The sequence below is a fragment of the Tursiops truncatus genome, chromosome 5 (assembly GCF_011762595.2).
Source record: "Tursiops truncatus isolate mTurTru1 chromosome 5, mTurTru1.mat.Y, whole genome shotgun sequence".
In the NCBI taxonomy this organism is placed as follows: Eukaryota; Metazoa; Chordata; class Mammalia; order Artiodactyla; family Delphinidae; genus Tursiops; species Tursiops truncatus.
This window is the reverse complement of record NC_047038.1, coordinates 48,667,811-48,681,433: the sequence shown is the minus strand read 5'-3', so window position 1 is coordinate 48,681,433 and position 13,623 is coordinate 48,667,811.

Below are 13,623 nucleotides of genomic sequence, written 5' to 3'. Positions count from 1 at the left end.
ACAAATGTTTATTGACTATTTGTTGAATGTTGAATGTTGTAGAGGGGACGTTATAGACATTATGAAGCCGGAGCCTGTAAGCTTTAAATTCAAAATAATAAATAACTATTTGGTACGTATTGTAAACCAGTGACTTCCTTAGGTGTCGTGAATACAAACACGAGCAAGATGTCTTCTCTGACTTGGAAAAACTTACAGATCGTCAAGGGAACAAAACATACCAACAAAACCCATATTAAAATGTGATAAATGATAATATCAGATAAAGGCATGAAAAGCCCTATATGGGGTAGAGTGGAGAAAGGGTCTAAGAAAACTATCTCATAGGCAGATATAAGGGCTGGACCACCAAGGAATATGAGTTTGCCATGCCGAAGTGCTGAGGACGATATCCCAGAGAGAGAAAACAGCATGAGCATCTAGCAGTTTAGTGCAGGACCCAGGGAAGGGTTTTGTATCTGGAATTAGATGTATACAAAACTGTTGGAAAGGTGGAAGAGCACACGTTATGACTTTTGACTTTGTGACTATGCCTCCATGTCTATGATCACCAGGCAATTACTGCTGCACCTTCAAGGTTAGACACTGGACCACACTGGACAGACTTCGGCTGCTATAAATATTCACATCTGTAGATTGTCCATTGTGCAAGAAGCAAGGACTCTGTTGCCCTTCTACTTCCAAGTCTTGCATTTCTAGCTCTTACTGGCAGAACCTCCACTGCATTTTCAGCCATAGCTACAGAGGATATAATTGTGTACAGAGGATGTAATTTATTGTTTTTAGCTTTCCATCCCCTCCAATACAGAGTGGGAAGAACAAAAAAAAGAGGTGGAAATGGATGCTAAGACTCAATATCTAATATCTCACTCACAGAATATACAAAATCTCTTTACAAAGAGGAAGTGTCTTTTATGCATCAGACACAAAGGACTGGGGATATTAAGATGAATGACATGTGAGCCCTGTCTTCAGGCTGTTCCCTTTGTCAACATAAGAAAAGATGGTTTGAAAGAACATTGTGCTAAATTAGGGTAGAAATTTAAAAGCTTTCTTTACAGAGAATAATTCAAACAAAGAAACTGGTTTGGGGTCACTTGTAGAATTTAGCATCTGTCACCACTGCACCAGCAAAACATCTGTGGTCAGTGAAGCTCTAGGTCTTTAAAAGAAAAAGTATTAGAAAGTGTAATCAATAAGTACTTAATACAATTGGAACTGAACTCTCCAAGTACTTGCAGAGAAATGTTCTGTTTCATGCCAGGAAGCCTGTTTGGCAGATTGCAGTGTCGTAAGTAGTGAGAAAACATAAGTCACCTTGAGAGCTGATTGAGTATAATCAATGATTAATGGCAAATTTGTGGTCCCTTTAATGACCATAGCTAAATCAAATCATATTGAACCATAAATTTGGATGCTCTCTGGAATTAGGTCATGTAAAAGTAAGCTTTATGAAGAAGAAAAATCAATTTTGTAATATTGCTATGAGCAGACTCATAACTCACAACTTGGAGTGTTTTATTTGGTGAGGTTTGACTATCCATTTTACATATTTGCATATATTTAGTTGGGATGGCAAAGCTGTGTAGATGTAATCTCAAAGGGTTTTCATCAACAGCCATACATTTTCTTTTGGTTGGTTTTATTTCAATCACATGCACTAAAATCAGCATGGGTTCAATCACTTAAGACTAGAGATGCTTTAATTATCATTTTAATGAAAGAAATAAGGAAGTGGACTAGGTTAGTTCGCCGTACTAAGGTCTGCTTGAAATTAGTTGAATGGTTTCAGGTCTTCTAGAAGTTTGATGACATCTCATGTTTCCATCAAGATAAACTGAGCAAAATTGTAATCATGTTTTAAAAGGTATGTGATTGGCGTATTGAGCTCAGGATTTATTAACTGTATGGGTACTGTCTCTGAGGCTATGGTGTCAATTTCTAGCTGAAATTTAGGAGTAAACAAAAATGGCCCTTTATTGTACCATGTGGGCAGTTCAGAAAAAAAAAGGGGGGGGGGATGGTGGATTTGGGGAGAGAGAAATTCACAGCAAGTGCACCCCCTGCTGCATGGTTTGATTTCCCCCAAGAGAAGTTGTAATGCTTCTGGTCTTGCAACTCCCATGTACCCCTAAAAATGTTTCTCTAGAGACTGCTGTAGGCACAGACAGCAGAGGAAAAGGCCTATCAGTTCGGTTCTGGATTCAGAGCCAAGAATCAGAGGCTAAGAGTAGAGTCAGCAAAAGGATTAGGGCATGGAGAGCAGACTGGAGACAAGAAAGTGGGACCTTGGGTGGATAAGGGCAGCCACACCCAAGTTGCAGTCATTCTTTACCTGTCAATTTAGTGAATGGTATAGAGAAAAAGTTACTCCTTTTCAGTCAATCAAATGTAATCCCAACGACTGACATTTGACTGAAATCTTTATTAAATAAGTTTGTGGTCTTCGCGCCACCATAATTGAAGCTCATTCGGTAGAGAATTGGGTTGTAACATATCTTTGAAACAACAAGGCTAAGTATTATATGTTATAGAGAAAATAGTCTTCACCTTTTGAGGTTAAATAATGGCACCCCCTCCAGATGAGCTGCCCCAGTCTCCGTTGCTCATTCTGTCTAAAGACACCAGCATTCACCAAATTGCTCAAACCCTCCAAAGTGGAGTTGTTCTTGGCACTTTTCTTCTTCTCACACTTTTCGTCTGTCATTGCAGCAATCCTTTAGAGACTGCCTTCAACCTGTATCGCGAATGCTGTCCTTTTGTTGCATCATTACCACCCTCATCCTAAGCAGCAGACTACTGGCGGTGTCAGTGGACCACTTCAGGAGCTCTTCCCTGCTCTCTCTTCTTGCACTGAAACCAAAACTTAAAGTGTAAATCTGACAATGTTCCTTCTTAACTGAAAACCCTCCAAAGATTTCCAGCCTCAAGTAAAGTAAAATCAAAGGCTTCAGCACACCTCTAAGCTTCCCATGATGTGCTCCACTTACATCTTCCAATGCCAACTCGTAGTGTTCTTTACCTCACAAGACTCCTTCCCTGCTCACTGAACGACCAGCACGCCCCGCACTCAGAGTCCTTGTACTCAATTGTTCCTGTTTTTCCCCCAGAAATGTCATGTCATTCATAGCTCTGCTCAAAAGTCATCTCCTGCGAGAAGCCTTCTCTGATCTCTTATTTAGTGTCCAAAACACTCACAATTATTTCCTTACTCTGCTTTTATTAAACCTTCTGGCACATAGATAACTGACTTGACACTGTATCTTTTTTTATTTAGCACTTTTGCTTATCACTTATAAGCTTCTTGGGAATAAGGACTTCATCTTCACCACCTAGAACAGTACATGTCACACACTAAGTAATAAATGTTTATTGCATAAGGAAATGTATGAATTTTCACTTAAAATGGAGCCTGTTTCACTATTGTATATTAACTGCCAGGATTCTCATAAGCAATCAAGTTTCAGAACCATGTCTTAGATAATATAGCAAGAAGGGCAATGTATTACATAATCTACCAGCATAATTTAATCATTCCGGTTGTTCCAGTTGTACTGAAAAGGCTCCGCTGTGTTTTGACCTCACTACAGAGACTTCTAATAGCTAGTTTATGTTCATGAAGACACAGAATATTATACACACATAGACATGCTTTGATCCACTTTGATCTATTTTAAAAATTACGTATTTTATGCTTTTCAGAGTTGTCTTTTATTTTTCCCAACTCCAAATATTAGAGATTCTCTAGTTCTAGGTCCAATATTGACTACAGTATTCAATCTTTCCTTCCTTTCTTCTTGGGGTAGTACCTTAAGAGTTCTTTCTGTTGTAGACAGCTTAAAATAGAGTTACACAAAAGATCGCAGCAGCAATAAACTTGGAAAGGATTCTAACCATGGCATAAAGGGAAAAGCACAGTTCAGAGGAAAACTGCCAGAACATAAAAGAGAATTTACTTTCTACAGAGAGATATTTTTAGGAACTTTCTATAGCAGGGTTGGGGGATTTGACTGCCTGGCAAAATCTATCACCTCACAGCAAATTTATCATTCTCAGAGGTAGAAGATAAAGGTTCTTGCATGTGGTGATTTTAAGATTCTAAACGTCTTTTCTTCATTATTATTTTTTCTTAAAAATGACTTTCACTTTGTATTTAAGCAGTAAATACCAGAGCCAACATTTCAATGCAATGTTGGTGGGAGGAAAGGTATACTGGAAATTAAACTAGAAGCCCTAGATTCAAATGATTTGCTCTTCTACTTAAAACTACATGACCTAAAGTAAACTATTCAATATGGTGGATGGAGATACTTGTTTGTCACCATATCTGTTTGCCCCTTCTTCCTGGGTACATAGACCATAGTAGCTTATTATGAATGTCCATGTGACCAAAGTTCTTGTTGTATTAGTTTGCTAGGGCTGTTGTAACAAAGTACCATAGACTGGGTGGCTTAAGCAACAGAAATGTATTTTCTTATAATTTTGAAGTCTAGAAGTCCAAGATCAAGGTGTTGACAGGGTTGGTTTCTTATAAGGCCCCTCTCCTTGGCTTACAGACAGTCATCTTTCCCCTTCCTGTATCTTCACATCATCTTCCCTGTATGTGTCTCTCTGTCCAGATTTCCTCTTCCTATAAATTTATTAGTCATATTGGATTAGGGCACACCCTAATGATCTTGTTTTAATTTAAAGTCACATTCTGAGGTACTGAGGTTAGGACTTCAACATACAAATTTTGGGAGGGTTACAATTCAGCCCATAGTATTCGCCAATGGCAAGCAGAAGGGATTGTGTGCAACTGTCATCTCACCCACTTAAAAGATGTTTGTCCTAGACTTGCTTTCTCTTTTCCCTTCACTGCCTAGAAACAGTGACATGTGAAATCACCTTGAAGGCCACATGTTGGGTGCCCGGGTATAGGAATTGTTGAGATGTCTTCCTCAGGTAGAGCCTTCATTCTCACCTTGTAATGTCCTGGGAAAGAGAAATAGATATTGTTCACGCCATCCCACCGATGTCCGTTTGTTACAGTAACTCACTGTTGACACTAACATATTTAACTCCTTTTGTCTGAGCCCAGCTTTTCTCATCTCAAAAGTGGGAATAAGGAACTTGCTCAGACTGTTGTGATGAAAGATAAAATCTATGTGTGAAAGTGCCCAACACCACCATGAAGCTAAAACTATAATGGGAATGATTTTCTGCATCCCACTTGGAGAAAAGCCCTGTTGTATTAATGTATGTGAAATTGTTTTATAAATTAAAAATCATCATTCAAATTTCACCCCTTAATGTCTAGACTCTGATTACAAAATTTAGTGACAGGCTTCAAGAGGTCTTTGAAAGCTGAAGTTTTAGTATATGTGGTTATTTTTCTTCTTCAAAGGGTCCATAGGCTTCATCAGATTCGCAAATGTATTTCTGATTAGCCACTGAATGGTTTATCTTATCAGACTGAATAAAATCCAGGGTCTTTGAGGGATTGGCCCAAAGATGGTGCTTTTAGATAATACAGCTCTAGAGGACCAGAATGGGAAGGGTCACCACTGGAAGGGGATGATAGGAGTTGAGGGAAAGCCTCACAAAATCATTAGGATCTTAAAGACAGAGGTTAGAAAAAGAGGTAGGTGGAGATGGAGGGATGGATAGATTCTGGGGAAGCTGTGACTTCCCATCTTTGCCTCAGGGTTTGCCTAACCCATTGGCCCTTGATCTCCTCAGTTTGGCCTCTCCTCATTTGGGTATCATCAAAAAGATGCTGTGAAAGGAATCTAGAGATTTTCTAATTCAACATCCCCTTGTGTAGGTGATAAAACTGAGACCATGGGAGAAAAGGGAAATGTTGTAGCTAAGCTCACACAGCTAGTCAACATAAACAGGCTAGAATCTGGCTCTGCCACGCTCTGTCCACCATACTACATCAATTACAATGTCATTCCCAAAGAAATTAACAGGCCACATGGGGAGAATTTCCCTCCAGTAGGAAAGAGCATGGCTCTACCTCTCACTTTCTCCTCTCCACTTCCTCCGTCTTTATTTTCTATTTTTATCAAAGTTAAACATGTCTAGAATTTGAAGAGTCAGCTAGTGCTACAAGATTGGTTATAAACAACAGCAGCTCCCTACCCTCCGTTACTGTGTTTCTCTTTCTATTATAGAAACCACTTCCTCTTTTAGCCGATTATTTGGTATTATCATTCAGTGCTCTCAGTAACATATTAAATTACTTTTTTCCCCCAATTTTGGGCATCATCTGTTGACTTACCATTTTGAAAGATGGCGTTTCAGCTCTCTTTTTCTCCTCACTGCTTCTTACCACATATTCTAACTCTTCTTCTTCCCTGTCTTCCCAATACACTGACTTGGAATTTTGGTTATATTAATATCCCATAATTGCATTATTATGACTCGAGATATATAACATGGCAATCAAGAGCATGGAATCTGGAGCCAAATGCCCGTGTTCAAAATCCACCTTTATCATTTACTAGCTGTGTGACCTTGGACAAATGACCAAATTCTGTGTGCTTGAGTTACCTTACCTGTAAAATGGGGAAATGCTAGTACCCACCTCACAAGTTTGTTATGAAGATTAAATGAATTAACATACAAAGTTTTTAGAATCATGACTGCACTTGAAAGTAATATGTAAATATTTTCTTCAGAGCTTAGCCATATAATATATAATTTCTTTTCCTGCAGAATGCTTCCCCTGTAGTTAATTCTTGTGTTGTTTTTTCTTACGAGTAATTAAACCCCACATCTTCAAAGTTGTCTACATCTTCCCTTAAGGTATTCAGATGCATCTCACAGTCTGTTGATTTCATCAGCCTAAGAAGTCTTTCCTAGGAATTCTGGAACTACTCCAACATGGACTAGTCAGTTTCCATGCTTATGTCACAGCTGTCATCCTGGGATCACATTTCACTTTCGTTCTGGGAATTCTTTTAGCTTCTGCCAGTTTGGGCTGCTTGTTTCCTGTGTCCCATGTTTTTCGTCTTTCTCTTTAGAAAGAGTACATAAGAGAGAACTGTTTGAGAGAATTCTAGGTTGAAAATAATTTCCATCCAGAATTTTGAAGACATTCTTTAATTGCTTTCAAAGTGCTACTTTTGAGAAATCAAAGTCTTCTGATTCTGATAGTTATGTGTGTGTGTGACCTGCTTATTTTGTGCAGAATCTTGTAGGATCTTCATTTTCCCAGGTGTTTTAAAATCTAATAAAGTTGTGCTTGTGCTTTGGTGTAAGTTTCTTTTTAATCCATTGTTCTGGGAACTAATAGACTCCTTCAGTATATAAACCCAAACATTTTCTTCAGTTCTAGGAAATAATCTTGATGTATGTATGTATATATGTATGAATGTATTTGTTTTGTTAACTTTCTTTCCTCCCTTTTCTCTCTTCTCTCTTTCTGGAACTCCAGTTATTCAGACATGGGCGCACTTAAGCTTGTCCTCTAACTTTTTTCTGGCTTGTAATTTGGGAGAGTCTTTCAACTTTATAAATGTTATTTATTCGAACTATCATATCTTAAATTTCTAAGTGCTCATTTTGGTCCCTGTTGCTTTTTGTTTCATTAAATTCTGTTCTTGGTTCCTGGTTACAATATTATTATTTTTTCCTCATGGACTGACTGGATTCCACAAAGCCACATTCATAAAAATCTTACTTGGAGGGTGAAAGCCTGACTGTCAGCATTCCAAGAGCTCAGAGGGAGAAACAGAAAAAGGGGTCCAGCATCCACTGTGAACAAATCCATGCAATCCTCCTGTTTTCATTGTGGCACCTCCAACTTCATGTTTACCCAGTGTCTTCCAGTCCAGGGATTTAAAAAATTTTGTCATCTCCAGAAAATAAAACTCCAGACTTTGTTGAAGTAGGGGAGGGAAGATACCTAGCAGCCCAGATTGGGGAAAGAGATCTGAGGATCTGATACCTTTATAAATGTATTTTAAATCAATTATCTTTTTTTTTTTCCATCCCATGATTCATCCCCATATTTGGAGGTAATTGATAGTGTAAGTTCCTGGGCCTTTGGGAGCTGTTCTGTGATTGTTGTCTTTTTCCTACCTGTTTTTCTCATCTGTAGAGACTTATTAGACAGTTTTTTCCTTCCTGTTGTTAGAATAGAGTTTTAGGAGAAAGCAAAAGTGAACATGAAGCTGCTTCCCTGGAATGAAAAACTATGGTCATCTTTTGTTGGTAACCTTACCTACACAGAGGGATCAGAATCTTCTCTAACTAGCTTGACCCAGAGGCCAGTCATTCGCTCTTTATGTGACTCAGTGAAAGTTTTTGATATTTTATTTCCTTGTATATAGTAGGGGATAATCAATATCTATGTATCAGGGAATCTGAGAAGACAAATGAGGTAGGGCATGTAAAGTTCTTCACACAGAAGTCTTGTCCGTATTAGGCACTCAGCAAACACTAACTCTTTCAAATCCTTTAGAATGAGGTCACAAAACAATTTTTAAAGGACAGACAAAAGTTAGTTCCTCTTCCCTTTTTCTCTTCTACTTATAACCCTGAGGACTTATTTTCCAAAGCTGCCAAAATTTCCTAAGATTATAATGTCCTTCCATATTCAATTCAATGTCAGAATGACTTTTTTATTTATACCTTTTTTAAAAAAATAATTTTTATTAGAGTATAGTTGCTTTACAATGTTGTGTTAGTTTCTGCTGTACAGCAAAGTGAAGCAGCTATATATATGCATATACATATATCCCCTCTTTTTTGGATTTCCTTCCCATTTAGGTCACCACAGAGTACTGAGTAGAGTTCCCTGTGCTATACAGTAGGTTCTCATTAGTTATCTATTTTATACATAATAGTATATATATGTCAACCCCAATCTCCCAATTCATCCCACTCCCCTTACCCCACCCTGTATCGATATTCCATTCTCTAAGTCTGTGTCTCTATTTCTGCTTTACAAATAAGTTCATCTGTATCATTTTTCTAGATTCCACATATAAGCGATATTATAATATGATATTTGTTTTTCTCTTCTGACTTACTTCACTCTGTATGACAGTCTCTAGGTCCATTCATGTCTCTGCAAATTGCACTATTTTGTTCCTTTTATGGCTGAGTAATATTCCGTTGTATATATGTACCACATCTTCTATATCCATTCTTCTGTTGGTCACCTAATCTATGACAAAGGAGGCAAGAATATACAATGGAGAAAACAGAGTCTCTTCAATACATGGGGCTGGGAAAACTGGACAGCTACATGTAAACGAATGAAATTAGAACACTGCCTAACACCATACACAAAAATAAACTCAAAATGGATTAAAGGCTTAAATGTAAGGCCAGACACCATAAAACTCTTAGAGGAAAACATAAGCAGAACACTACTTATGCCTGTTTTGTACACATTAAGATTCTCAGTATTAGTAGTGAGGCAGGACTTAGTAAAATGCAGGCCTAACCTCAGAGACCTCATAGCTGAAAGCCTGGAACTAGGACTTCATTGTTTGGCATAGGCTCCTTCCAATTCCAAATGCGCTAATAAAGACTCTATTAGGAAAACATAGACTCCCTCCTGGGAAACAAAAGGCTGTGAAGCTTCCTGTCTTTACATGCTGTTGGAGAGTTTGTACATTTGTTTTGACTTTCTCTAATTAAATTGGAAACATTTTCTTCAGGTGAAGGATTCTATTTCCTTTCCACTATTTTGCACATTCCGGGTGGTGGAGGGATTTTGAATATCCTTGTTTCCCATCTTCATAGGTCCAACAAGATGCCAAGCTCCAAGGTTCAGTTCTGTTCTCTGTGAACTTTCCACAGCACCATCCTCTGGTCTGAAGTAATATCTCTGCATTGCTCCTTATATGTGTTCTTCTAGTGCCCCTCACTTCTTTTTAACTTGATAAAAGAAATGCTTTTTTCTTCTTCCCCGAGCTGGATATGTTGGAGTTCCTCCAGTGAATACGTTCATGCAAATATGACAGCAAAGAATATCTTTGGGAATCTAGAGGACTGACCCAGGTCCTCCCCGCTTGGCCCTATGTACAGTTTATCGACAAACTTGAATTGTTTGAAACCAAAAATCGTGTTCACACATGATTATTCTTAAGAGCGTTAACTCCTGTTTGATCGCCAAGGTATGATAGGTAAGTGGTATCATTAGGATTTTCCAAGCTGAATCTAGTACCCTGAATTCTTGGGCCTGACTCCCCTCTCCCCATTGTGTAATAGCAGTATCGTGCATCCATACTCTTCCTTGGCCTCGTGGTGGGTGGAAAGTATTTCCCCAAACTTTGTGCTTAGCCACAGGAGTATTAGAGAATGTGATATAATAAGGGTCTGGAAATCTGCTACACAGCTGGCTTAGCCTCCTGGGCTTCTGCTGTTTCCAGGAGAAGATATTGCAGGAAGCTCTCTCCTTTTATCCCCAGATTAGTCACACTGGTTGACATGCAGACTCCCAGACTGACGTGAAAACAGTTCAGCTGACTTGTAGATGCATGAGTGAGAAAGAAATGTTTGTTGTTGTAAGTTTTTGAGTTTTGTGGTAGTTTGATATGCACCATTATTGAAAATATTTCAGACTAAGGCCAATAAACCTCTATAATAATATATATTTTCAGCTGCTAGTATGGCTGATAATGTGGATTTCTCTCTCAGGGCTCTGTGGTACATGTGATCAAAGTACTATGGAGTTCCCTGTCATTGTTATTAAGTGATGACACTATTGAATGCCTTTCTTATTTAATGTCTTCTTTTTCTGCTGATCTCTAAGTTCTGTGAATTCAAGGGTTATGTCTGATTTATTTCTTATTATACCCCAGTGACTCTCATGGTACCTAACATATAGAAAGTACTCAATTAACGTTAATCAAATGAATGAAATAAATGAATGAATAAATAAAAACTAGATGGACAGGCCCCCTCCCCCAATGCAGGAAAGCTATGTATTCCCCCATCAGGAAAATTAACATAAAAATGTACATAAAAAGTGCTGTGCAGTATGGAAGAGCACATAATATTTTATGATCGATTCTTGAGCTGAAACTTTAGAACTCATGATCAAGATAATGTAGAAGCGTCTCAGACAACAGGAGCTGAAAAGCCCCTAAGTTTTGCTCTGGTATTTTCGGAATGGATGTCTATATACATTGGCAAGACTCAGTAATTTTCCAGGGGACAGGTTATGTGGCCAGATGAGTCATTTTCCTGGTCATGCTGTGTATCTTTCTGTATATTATTTCATCTTTTTCTCATCAAGTAGGATAAGGGGTAGAACAGGAACAAAAGGGAGAGGGCTCAAAGGTCATTTTTCTAGAACCTAGAAGGAGGGATAAAATATGACCAGAAAAAGTTAACAATATCTACCAGTGGTCAACACTGTGGATGATGTGATGTCTTATATACGGTGAGCGTGAGGGTGTATGCCGGGCACAGAAGACTGAAGAGTAACAGGCGGGTCGCTCTTTGAGGGTATTTGTGTCTATACAGAAAGTGGGCAGAATGTCCTCATTCTTATTTTTCAGGTTGTACCTCTTTAAAGCAAGCTCTACCCAGTGACATTGGGAAAACAAAGGCAGCTCAGCAGACTGGCTGGATTTATGCTGGGGCCATCTGTTAGAATTAAATCCATTTAAATTTGGTTGGAGGAGATTTCACGTGTGGCCCCATGGAAATGGAGAGATAATTTTAAGCTTGGGTGGGATGGGGTTGTGGGTGGGAATTCAGAATGAAGATGAATGAGCTGCAGGCCAATGAGTGTTTCCTTTCTGAAGTCATCTTTTAATTCGATAATTTGTGGTGAGTCATTTGCTCTTTTATAAGTCTCAGAATGAGCCGGTTGGTAGTTTGATTTTGACTTCTATGGTTGGGAGTCTTATGATTTCTCCACTTTTAGACCATTCATTGTGGCTCTCAGGGTGACTTGCGTGAAGTGAACAAAATAGGGCAGGAGCAAAATAGATGCACACATTAAAAACGGGAAGATACGGTCTGTTCCTAATCTTGTGATTTTAGACAAGATACTTCTTTTCTCCAGGAAATGCCTTTCTCATCCCTTGAGATTATAACCCTCATTAACTTACATACCTTGTTCCTGTTGAGATGATTCTTGATACCATAGGTCCATGGGAACCCAGCCACCTACTGAATAGCATTGACTGAAACATTCAAACTCATTTATAATTTTAAGCTGTTAGCAAGCCAAAAAAAAACCCTTTTCCTTTTATCCCAAACAAAGAGTGAGAAAATTTATGGAATTGGCTGGTGTTCTGGCAATCTGTAGGCTTCAGTGTTGTATTTCATTATGAACAATAGAGTAAAAGCTATATTGAAAACAGCAGCCTTTAATACTGGACCCAAGCTCACAACCCAAAAAGCTTATCCACATTTTATTAAGTTTATACAATATTTGTATTTTATCACTAGAAAAATTCTCCAAGTGTTTTATATAATAATATCTCATTTAAATTCAGTGCTTGACCTTAGCAAGAGGATAAATTACAAATTTTCCATCAGGCAATTTTCCAGATACTAAGGAATATATTTCAGTACTATCTAAAAGAAATTAACAATATTCCATGGAAGTCTTTTAAAAAGGCTTAAGTGCATTTTTATCTTACTGGACTTACTGTGTTGAATACAGGTTAATCTTTCTTTAATAACCAATCATTATTCTTATGTTCATAAGAATAATGTTATATTTATCTTATGTTATAATTATCTAATGGACAGTAAGAAAGCATGCCTTTCTCTCACCTTTATTGATGGTTATCAGCTCTAATGTTTTTCTTCCTCTGTAAACTTTTATAGTTTGTTTCCTATATTTAGGAAACATCAGCTGATCAAGTTGTTAGAATGGCATGTAAATTAAGAGTCAATAGCATGTGAAGTAAGACCCAAGAAAACTTACAGTAGGAAAGACCTTTAGAATGCATCTTGTTGTCTGTGAGAATTTCGCTATTTACTTCTTGATTTTCCAAAATCATATTCTTGATACGTGAAGTCTGTATTGTGTATGTATGCATATACTCCTATGTAAATATGTACATATAAGTGTGTGTGTGCTTGTGTATGTGCCTGTTTATGGGGATCCAACATGGCATATGATCATTTTATCATCAAACAGACCTTGATCAAACTCTAACAATACTCCATTATAACTGTGTGGCCTTGGGCAAGTTTCTTGTACTTTTTTTTTTTTTTTTTGCGGTACGTGGGCCTCTCACTGCTGTGGCCTCTCCCGTTGCGGAGCACAAGGCTCCGGACGCGCAGGCTCAGCGGCCATGGCCCACGGCCCCAGCCGCTCTGCGGCACGTGGGATCTTCCCAGACCGGGGCACGAACCCGTGTCCCCTGCATCGGCAGGCGGACTCCCAACCACTGCGCCACCAGGGGAGCCCTTGGTGTCTTTTTTTTTTTTTGGTTCTATCATTTCAGAGATAATATTGTTCGTCTTTCAGTCCAATCTAATGAGTATGTATTAAGCACCTACTATGTGTTAAGCATGCAATTCACACTGTATCCTTGAGGCTGTCTCAGCAGCACTCAAGGTGCTGAAATGCAAGTGGAGATATGTACCTGCTGACACGTTGACCCTGTCCGCTGTGATAGGTTCCGTGAGAGAGGAAGAGCACAGTCATCC